The sequence below is a fragment of the Cyprinodon tularosa genome, unplaced genomic scaffold (assembly GCF_016077235.1).
Source record: "Cyprinodon tularosa strain WSP-4 unplaced genomic scaffold, ASM1607723v1 ctg1120, whole genome shotgun sequence".
Taxonomy (NCBI): domain Eukaryota; kingdom Metazoa; phylum Chordata; class Actinopteri; order Cyprinodontiformes; family Cyprinodontidae; genus Cyprinodon; species Cyprinodon tularosa.
In genome coordinates, this window is record NW_024037917.1 from 131,137 (window position 1) to 142,556 (window position 11,420).

At 37.8% G+C, this 11,420-nt stretch overlaps 1 long non-coding RNA gene across 1 annotated transcript; it reads right to left on the reverse strand.

The window, feature by feature from the left end:
• Nucleotides 1-949: 949 nt before the first annotated feature.
• LOC119793414 lies at nt 950-2,566 on the reverse strand. Its single transcript, XR_005282092.1, has 3 exons — nt 2,491-2,566; nt 1,750-1,893; nt 950-1,002 (listed from the first exon to the last, which is right to left on the reverse strand). It is a non-coding gene; the product is annotated as an uncharacterized LOC119793414 (long non-coding RNA).
• Between the last annotated feature and the right edge of the window lie 8,854 nt (nt 2,567-11,420).

Consider the following 11,420-nt stretch of genomic DNA (forward strand, 5'->3'; position numbering starts at 1 on the left):
ACTTTGAATATTGGGAAATATTATTTAAAACATTAGTTAACATGGAAAAGTAGAGTTTCGCAAAGTGCAAAACTAACTTTTACCCATCAAACTTTGCAAAATGAAAATCACCTAAAACAGGTGTTTCAACATTTAAGAAGTGCAACAAAAAACTGAGGTAGATTTTTTTTAAATGCCACTAAACATTTAACGTTTTCATTTCACAAAGCGATCTAAAATTCAAAAGTCCCCCTTTCCAAAAGGCAACAGTTTCCCTGATTTTTTAAGTGCTTTAACTCTACTGTCAATATCTGCATCATCACGGATGGCATCTACACATTTCCCAGCAAAATCACCAAGCTTGTGCTTTTTTGTATGTTGTTCTTTGAACTCTGCAAACTTTTCAGGGCAGCGATGGAAAGCTCTGCAATTGGTGCATTCAGGGCAATTGTGTTGCGATCAACTCCTACTATTTTGCAAGCAGCAGTGATGCTCTTCTTCCTCTTGTAGGCCTTCAACACTTTACGGTAACGTGCAATTACCTCATCTGGCCCACGTGCTGATGGTGAAGAAGAAAGGGTAGATATTAGTCTCTGTGTTATAAGAATCTTCCATTCAATAACCGTAATCCATTTATAAGGCTACTACACAACCCAACAGCTTTCAGTGGGCATAGCCTAAAGTTGGTACCTTAACCTGCAAGTTCACTCATCTTCATTAAAATGGAATACATCAAATCATACACCAAAAATAGCCAGTATCTATCTTTTAAATGTTAGTTTTTTTTTACATGAATAAAATTACCTCTTGCAATACTACTCCGTTTGTTTCGTCTCTCCCTTGCTCCTTTCTTCCCCTTCTTCTTCTTTCTCTTCTTCCTATCATCAGAAGTAGAGGAGCTTAAGGAGTCTGAGGAAGGGTCGGTCGAGAATGAATCTGAGCTCGAGTTGGAGGATCCAGAACAGTCACCATGTGATGCAAATGCTTCAGGGGATGGGTCATCATTGTTCATGTTTCTTGATGCTGTATGAAGACAATACAATGAAATATTGACCACGATTGATAGGAGATGGGTTCAGTTACAACTGTTTTGAAATAGATTGCGTAATAGATACTGAACTGTTATAGGATTGTGTTTCTGTTGTTTAGGACATCAAGTATGGAAGACTATAACATTAAAAATAAATACAGAAATAAATGCATGCTCCATAAATACATCAGCATAAAATAGATGTATAAAAATATAGCTAAAAAATAAATGTAAGAAATATTTTAAATTATATAAAGAGACATGAATGTAAATATTTCTTATCACCTCATTTATTTATTTCTCATTATTGTCAAATTTATTTAATAACTAGTTAGTTTTTAAATGCATTTATTTGTCTGTTAATTTTTAAATATATTACAGAGAAACGAATGCTTTTGAGAACTAAGCAATTAACAAATGAAGTTTACAGTTTTAATGAGAAACAATTAAAGGAGGTGGTTATTAAAAATAATAAATAATCTAATTGTAAGACATAGTTACATACATGTCTCATTACATAATTTAATTAGTACTTTATTGTATTTTGTGCATTTATTGTTTTCGTATACATTTGTTTTTAATTATATCATAGTCCTCCATAATCAAGGGCTTGATTCAGGTTTATGTGTGTAAAAACAAGTGCAAATTATATTTAGTTAAGAAAAACAAAACACCATGATTAGTGTAACAAAAAAATATATATATAATACTCAACATAATAGTGAACACCACTGACTTACTCCGAGCAAGATGGTCTTTTAGAAAGTCTCTCTCCTTGGTTAGCTGTTTGATCATTTCTTCCTGACAAGCTATTTTCATTTTAGCAAGCTCCAGCTCATGTGTGTGCTTCTGGAGTTTGGCAGTGGGGGCCATTTGGGGAGCACCTGACAGAAACACAAATTCAAACTTAATACTAATCATGGATAATGCTTCCCAAGAGGGGTGTATACAGGGACAGTTTAAAACACAGATAAAAACCACATCAAACAAATTACATAAAGTTAAAGAGGAATCAAAGGCCTGTACAATTAAAATAATGATAACCCACTTAATTCTATTTTTCATGTGGTATTCTTTGTTAACAAAAAACAAAACATAATCAGACAAGTGTCCCTGTTTATTGGCATATCAGAAGACAAAATAAGTTATTAAGTTACCAGTTGCATAAACTAAAGTATTTTTAAAAAAAAACAGTTTAATTTAAGTAAGTGCCACATTTAGCCATAGGTGTTTGTAACAAAAAAAGTTTAGGGAATAGGTTGCTTATGCAAGTCTAATTGACTTCACCCTCACTAAAACACAGAGGAGTAAAACACGTCTGGTGACGTGTTTTTTTTTTTTTTTTTTTTTAAGAAGTTAAGTAGTAGGCGCGTATTAGCCACGTGTGGCTACTACTTAACTTCGTCTTCTGTCCATGTCACCAGACGGGCTCCGTAGTGGAGCGACCAAAAAAAAAAATAGTTAGCAGCAGTTGAACTTACCAGAAGAGTCATTCTCCAAATCACAGCAGCCCCGCTTGTCACCATTATTTTTTCGATGCCCAGCGCGAGTTTGTACATTTCTCTGGGGCGTAGACGTTGTGGCCACTCCTTCCATTATATGCGCGAGATCAATAATGGCTTGGAAAGCCATTATTGATCTCGCGCATATAATAAACTCTTTACTCCATCCAGACAGTGTCTTGCCCACGACCAAAATCTAATAAATTAGCAAAGATTCCCAAAGGAGTAAATCATGATAATCTAATTAAAATCAAAATAACTCAAATTGGGGAAAAAGTTAAAACAATTAAATGCGGTCTGTTTAACATAAGATCGCTTTCCTCTAAAAGTCTACTAGTTAATGACTTGATTTGTGATAATCACATTGACTTGTTTTGCCTTACAGAAACCTGGCTGCAGCAAGAGGATTATGTGAGCATAAATGAGGCAACTCCTTCAAGCTATTTAAATTTTCACATCCCCAGAAGTTCTGGGCGAGGAGGAGGAGTAGCAACAATCTTCCAGTCTGACTTACTGATTACTCCCAAAACAGTTAATACCTACAACTCTTTTGAACATTTAACCCTTAATTTCCCTGATCCAAATTTCAAGGCAAGAAAACCTCTTCTTTTTGTAACTTTGTATCGTCCACCAGGTCCTTACTCTGAATTTTTAGATGAGTTTTCAGAGTTCCTTTCTGATTTGGTATTAAATACTGACAGGGTCATCATAGTGGGAGATTTTAACATCCATGCTGACATTGAAGGCGATAGCTTAAGAGCAGCCTTTAATGCTATCTTAGACACTATTGGCTTTGTTCAAAATGTGAATAGTCCCACGCATTCTCATCTTCATACTTTGGATCTTGTGCTGACATACGGCATAGAATGTGAAGAAATAACAGTATTTCCTCACAACCCTGTCCTCTCTGACCACTTTCTAATAACCTTCAGGATTACTTTAACAGAGTTCTCCTCCCCCAAAAGAAGGTTCAATTTTAGTAGATCTTTATCAGATAGTGCAGTTATAAATTTTAAAGAATCTGCTTCACTTTCTCTCTCCTCTGTGTCACTGAGCAGTGCTGCAGAGTGCAAAAGTTTAGCTTATTCCCCTTCACAGGTTGATGATTTTGTTGATGGGGTTGCTAGTTCTCTGCGTATTGCCTTAGACAACGCAGCTCCTTTGAAAATGAAAACCGTTAAAAATAGAAAGCTTGCTCCTTGGTTTAATGCAGAGCTGCGTACTTTGAAGCAAAATGCTAGGAAACTGGAGAGAAAATATCGCTCCACAGGCCTGCGAGAGTCCTTCCTAGTCTGGAAAAATGGTTTACTGCTGTATAAGAGGACCCTTTGTAAAGCAAGAGCAGCATACTTCTCCTCATTAATAGAGGAGAATAAGAATAATCCTAGATTTCTTTTTAATACAGTTGCCAAACTCACCCAGAGCCATAGCTCTGTTGAACCGTCCATTCCACCTGCTCTTAGCAGCAATGACTTTATGGGATTCTTTATAAATAAGATTGATCTTATTAAAAATAAGATCATAAGCACTCCTCTATCCGCGATTGTACCTGAGGTAGTCATGGAATCTGAACTGGGTTTAGACTGCTTTGATCCAGTTGAACTCTCTGAATTAGCAAAATTATTGTCTTCATCTAAGCCTTCAACTTGTATGTTAGATCCAGTTCCAACCAGGTTATTTAAGGAGGTATTCCCTTTGATCTCCTCCTCCATTTTAGATGTGATTAATCTATCTCTGTTACAGGGATATGTACCTAAAGCTTTTAAGGTTGCTGTAATTAAACCTCTGCTTAAGAAACCGTCTCTTGACCCAGATGACTTGGTCAATTATAGACCTATATCCAATCTTCCTTTCTTATCCAAAATTCTTGAGAAAGTAGTTGCCAAACAAGTTTGCGATCACTTCCACCATAATGAACTTTTTGAAGAGTTTCAGTCTGGCTTTAGAGCTCATCATAGCACTGAAACAGCTCTGGTGAAAGTCACTAATGATATTCTCATGGCCTCAGATAATGGACTTGTATCTGTGCTCGTCCTGTTGGATCTTAGTGCTGCATTTGATACAGTTGACCATAATATTCTTTTAGAAAGACTTGAATATTTTGTTGGAATTAAAGGAACAGCACTAGACTGGTTTAAATCTTATCTATCTGATCGAATTCAGTTTGTTCATGTTAATGATAGATCTTCAACACGCTCAAAGGTTACCTGTGGAGTACCACAGGGATCAGTGCTAGGACCAATTCTCTTTACTTTATACATGCTCCCAATTGGTAGAATTATTAGACAGCATGGGATTAATTTCCACTGTTATGCTGATGATACCCAGCTATATCTGTCTATAAATCCAGATGAAGCTAACCCATTACATAGATTACAGGCATGTCTTGAAGACATAAAAACCTGGATGACTCTTAACTTTCTGCTTCTGAATGCAGACAAAACAGAAGTTATAGTCTTTGGACCAGAGTCTCTGAAAAAGAAACTGATTAGCCAGTCACTTCATTTGGATGGGATTAAACTGATTTCAGATAATAAAGTAAAAAATCTTGGTGTTGTTTTTGATCAGGACCTGTCATTTAAATCCCACATCAAAGAGGTTTCTAGAATTTCCTTCTTTCATCTGAGGAACATTGCAAAAATTAGAAATATCCTGTCCAGGGGTGATGCTGAGAAACTAGTCCATGCATTTGTTACTTCAAGGCTGGACTATTGTAATTCTTTACTATCAGGAAGTCCACAAACTGTAGTTAAAAGCCTTCAGCTGATCCAAAATGCTGCAGCCAGAGTTCTAATGAAAATTAAAAAGAGAGATCATATCTCGCCTGTCCTGGCTTCTCTTCATTGGCTTCCTGTTAAATCAAGAATAGAATTTAAAATCCTCCTTCTCACATATAAAGCCTTAAATGGCCAAGCTCCATCTTATATCAGAGATCTGATTGTTCCTTATGTTCCTAACAGAGCACTTCGCTCTCAATCTGCAGGTTTACTAGTGGTTCCTAGAATTTCTAAAAGTAGAATGGGAGGCAGATCTTTTAGTTATCAGGCTCCTCTCCTGTGGAACCAACTACCAGTTTTAGTCCGTGAGGCAGACACCCTGTCTACTTTTAAGGCTAGGCTTAAAACTTTCCTTTTTGATAAAGCTTATAGTTAGAGTGGCTCAGGTTATCCTGAGCTATCTCTATAGTTATGCTGCTATAGGCTTAGACTTTTGGAGGACATAGGGACCCCCATTTCATCATTCTGCTTCATTCTCTCTCTGTTCTCCTATTCTGCAGAATCTGTTAGTTCAATCTCTAACCTTCTGCTCTCTCTGCTTTTCCTCAGAGTAGCTTTGCCTCGTCTGTTCCTGTTTGGCTGTGACGTCATCCTGGAAAGAAACATCAGCTGTGCTGCTTCTATCAACACCCTTGTTTATAGATGTTGGAGATCGGCCTGTTTTCCAGTGTGGTCCTGTTTCTCTGACCGTGACTGAGTGGATGTGCTTTCTTCGTCCTCTGGCATGGGAGCTGCCTTGGAGCTCGTCTGCCTGGCTGTGTGTTTCCTGGACGGGGCCGCCTTTTACAGCTGCTTTTTGTATCTCTGCTTCTGTCTCCTTGAACCCCAGTCGGCCTCGGCAGATGGCCGCTCACACTGAGCCTGGTTCTGCTGGAGGTTTCTTCCTGTTAAAAGGGAGTTTTTCCTCTCCACTGTCGCTACAAGCATGCTTAGTGTGGGGGATTGTATTTGAGTCAATGAGTCAATGCAATCAACTGGTTTTCCTTAGATAGAAAACTTTGTATCAATTTGATCTGGTTGAACTGTAAAGTGCCTTGAGATGACATGTGTTGTGAATTTGGCGCTATATAAATAAACTGAATTGAATTGAATTGAAAGACCCAAACAGGAAGTGTCGGTTTCACGGTCTGCCTTCAAAATAAAAGCTTGTGAGCAGCGCACGAAGAAAAGAGCCCCGGATGTAGAAAAGCGCTAAAAGAAGCGGCCCGCGAAAAGCAAAGGAAGAGGAGAAAAAAAGAAGTGACTTTGCCACAATGACACTGCAAAACAAAATGAGAAAGCTTATTTTTGAAGGTAGTTCATCCAGGAAAACTTTAAAGCTAATTAAATTTCTTCAGAAAAAAAAACTCCTGAGCAAAAAAATCAAATGCCGTATTTGTCAAAAGAACATGAAGATGACAAGGAGGAGGAGCAGCGACCATTACAGCTGGTAATAACTTTTTCCTTGGGGCAATGTCAGTTAGAGCTATTTACTAAGCATGTTTGTCCTTATTTATGCGTTATTTAGAAGCCGTTTGAAGGGATGTCAAATGTATTTGTTAGATGGATCTCAAACCAACCTATTTCACAGGTCTGCCTGTGTAGGGCACAAAATTAAATACCAAATGTTAGTAAATGACCAGTACATTTCTTTCACTAATCAGCCTAAAAACCATAGTCATCTGCTGAGTGCCTTGTAAAATTTAAATCACTTTCTAAATGAATGTAAAGTTAACAATAATAGATGCATCGTAATTATGTTTTCTACATATCAATAACATGTTTACGTTTTGTGTTTTTCTTTACCAAATATGAAGTGCTTTTCTAAAAATTTAACTCTTACTTTTGTTAAGGACTTGCCAGCGGGCAGTACACCGAGGGACCAAGACAGTGAAATCAATTAGGGACAAATCTCTTTTTAGCAAATCCAGACTTTCGTTGTTTCAGTGGATGCAGTTCATTTATAGGTACAACATTTTAAAGTGCTGGATAATTACTTTGGAAACACTTTTTTAAGAAAATGCAAAACTCTTGATGTGTTATATTTTCTATAGATTTGCAGAGGGCCTGCGTCTCAGACAGGTGGATATGATGGAGGACAGTATTGCTGCAAGTACTGCAACCCTCTCAAAAATGGCAAAAAAACTGAGGAAGGTCTGTAGAAGGGCTGTTGAGCGAATGAGAGAACGACACGGACAACTCATTGGTGGACGGCATGAATTTGTCGTAATTGATGAGAGTCTCTTCCGCCATAAGAGAAAGGTGTGTAGAGCTGTATTAATGGGCTAGCTATAAATAGTTTGTGATGGTGAGTGAGTGATTGGTAAAAGTTAAAACACCATGTTAATTAGTGGCGTTGACAGAATTTTCATTAAAATGTGTTTCTGGTTAATTGTGACATAAAGTTTTCAGCATACCCTTTCAGATACTTTTGTGTCTGCAGGTTTTTTTAAGTGTTTAAATATTAATTTGTTAAGAAAAAAGTGGAAAATAAACTTTTAAACGCCCATGAATCGTTTCAATGCTTTGCCAACATGATCATATTTTGCATAACCTCTAACTGTATTGTCGTAAAGACAAAGATACAAGATGCTTATTAGGACTGCTTAGGTTAGTGACACAGCACCGCTCCACCTTTCTTTGCTGTCTATGTTGAAAGAAGCTACTCACTTTGCTGTTTATCTCTGTCTCTTGGCGCACTAAATTGTTCCATCTTTTGGAAATACTGCGTAAGTTACCCACCAAGTAATATATCTAATATATATTTTTTATAAACACAATAATAGTTGATAGAGCTGTTTCTGTTCCTTTTTTTTACTTTGATTCTTGTTCATCATCACAACAGTATGGCAGAGGAAGAATGGGTGGCACCTGGCAAAGACGGAAATGGGTCTTCGGTATGCTTGGAGTGCAGAGGCAAAGGGGCAAGAGAGGAAAGCCAGTACTGCGTCTTGTTGAGAGAAGAAAAAGACAAGATCTTGTCCCCCTGATTGCACATCATGTGAGGATAGGATCAGATATAATTAGTGATGAATGGCGTGCTTATCATTCCCTCCCTGAACTTGGCTATAATCACATGACTGTTAATCATGCAAGGTGGTATGTAGATCCCCAAACATGTGCCCATACACAGCACATAGAACGAGCGTGGCGGAGTATTAAGGAACAGGTTTGGAGGCAAAGAGGTAACCAAACTGAACACTTACTGTCTGACCATCTTTGTCTCATTGAGTGGACTGAATGGCTAGGCAGGAAACACAAAGATGGGCCTCTTGGTCGGCTACTAGAGGATATAGCTAAGAGGTACAGGGTAGGCTAAAATGAAGGTTAAGTAGTGGGAGTGGATCATACTGTCAACTGTCTAGGTAATGACAGTAAGGTTCTGATGCTTGAAGAAATCAGGGAAACTTGGCTGTTAGAAAGTGGGACATTTGAATTCCTTTTGTGCACATTTTGTCCAAATTGCACATGTTTTAATAGTGTTTTGTAAAATGTATAGTGGAATAAAAAAAAAAAAAGAAAGATACCACAGTTTTATGTTGCACTTGTGTTATATTTTGTATTAAGAGGGTGTACTTTTTTAAAACACCTGTTTTAGGTGATTTATTTTTTTGGATTCTAAAAATAAATGTTTCACTTTGCAAAACTGTACTTTTCCATGCAGATGTTTTACATAATATGCCCCAATACCCAAAGTTAGAAAGTATCAATTTAAAACATAAAAAAGCCAGTTGTAGGTGATTTTAAAAAAAGATATATATTTTTTTCTTTTGCTTTCTTTGTGTTTGTGAAAGCCACAGATATAAATAAAACCTTTTTGGGCTTTGCTGTTGAAACATTTGTTGTGTTAAGCAATTTTGTTTCCTTTCCATCCACTTTGCCTGCAGTTATTGTTTGTTCCAGATGTGAAACTTGTGAAAATCATAAGCCATTAATAAATGCTCAACAGAAGATTTATTAGACTTAATAAGGCATTGTTCTCACTTTAGATCCGGTAGCTGCAAAAAGCATAGTTAGCTGTTGACAAGTGTATAACTAACTTGTAATAAGGGCATAGTAAAGTACATTTTGATAAATCACGACAAAAATATATGTTATTAAAGGCATAAGAGTGCTCAATAAAAGATTTATCAGCCTTAATAAGACATTGTTCTTGCTTTAGATCCGGTACATGCAAAAAGCGCAGTTAAAGGTTAACAAGTGCATAGTTAATTTCTAATAGATGAGCAATAAAGTATATAATAATGTTAATAAATAAAACCAAAAAAGATTACTAACGGGAAGACAAAGACATGGTTGGGTTTGTTGAGTCAATATTGGTGTTCGTAATGTTATAAAAAATGTATAAGATACTGGGGATGATTTTTTTTTAAATAATATACTTAAGCTTCAACAATGTTTAACAGGTTTCTTATGAGTTATCATAAATGTCTTATAGTCTGCTATTAACAATATTATAATGATACTATTAATTCATATACCGTCTTATAAACACATAACAATGTTAATAAGCATCTTGCACACACTTATGAAGATCTTAACAAGTTTCTTATAAGCTATTATTAATATGTTATAGTCTGCTATTAACAACATCATAATGAGTCTATTAATGCATATATAGTCTTATAAACACATAATAATGTTAATAAGCATCTAGTAGGTACTTGTTAAGATCTTCTTACCTATTAACTAATGCTTATTACAAGGACCTTAATATAAAGCGTTATCGAATGTCATCTATGTAGACAAACACGAACACATTTAGGAAGTCTCTGAGAACATCATTCACTAAGGCCTGAAAGCATGCAGGGGCATTAGTTAGTCCAAAGGGCATCACCAAGTATTCAAACTGGCCCAAGGGAGTCTTAAATGCTGTTTTCCACTCATCCACCTCTCGTATTCTGAGGAGGTGATAGGCATTCCTCAGATCTAGCTTGGTGAAAATGGTAGCCTCTTGGACAGGTTCAAAAGCAGAAGCGAGCAATGGGAGAGGGTACTTATTTTTGATTGTTATCTGTTTCAAGCCTCTATAATCGATACAGGGTCTTAGTGAACCATCCTTCTTTCCAACGAAAAAGAAGCCTGCGCCCAAAGGAGACGAAGAGGGGCGAATTATTCCAGCGGCTAGGGACTCGTTTATGTATTTCTCCATGGTTTCTCTTTCTGGTTTGGAGATGTTGTAAAGTCTACTGCTGGGCAGCGGGGCTCCGGGTAATAGCTCGGTAGCACAGTCGTATGGCCTGTGTGGTGGAAGGGACGTAGCACTGACCTTACTAAAGACAGGAGCCAGATCATGATAGTCGGGAGGTACTGAAGAAAGGTCAGGGACGTCCATCTCCCCCCCACCTCTTCGGACGGAGGCATGTTTCATGACATCGAGTGGACCAGGACTCCACATGACGATCAGTCCAATCTATATGGGGATTATGTTTCTCCAGCCATTCGAAACCCAGCACCAGAGGGGAACATGCGGAGGGAAAAACAAAGAAAGTTATGGTTTCTCGATGATTACCTGAGATCAGAAGCTCAAGGGGTTGGGTTTGATGGGTTACTTGGTGAAGTCTCTTCCCATCGATAGCTGAGACACTAAGTGGCTGAGTTAAAGGAACTGTTTCAATTTGCAGCTGTTGGACAAGATTGGAATCAATTAAATTTCGCTCACAACCAGAATCAATGAAAGCAGAGAATGAGAGGCTCTGGTCCGAGAAAAATAAAGTGGCTGGAAGCATAAGGCGAGGAGATTTTTCAGAGTTATCATGGCCCGCCAGACTCCTCAGAACCTCTGACGGGCCCCGACTTTTGATTTCGCTGGGCATGAAGCGATGAAATGACCACTCTCACCGCAATAGATGCAAAGTTTGCCCAAAAATCGTCTTTGCCTTTCTTCAGGGGTCAGCCTAGTGTGTCCAACCTGCATGGGTTCGATCTCCGTTTCTCCAATATGTGTAGCCTGAACAGGCAAAGGTAAAGGCTGGATCTTAGGCTTCGGTCTGGATAACTGTTCTGTAGGAGCAGAAACAACAGTCACATTATTAGAGGAGAGGGCATAGGAAGACATCCCCTGATTCCTGTATTTGAGGCTGTTTCGAGCTCGGATCCGGTTATCCAGCTTAATTGTCAAATGGATGAGTTCCTCGAGAGTAGCAGGTTCAT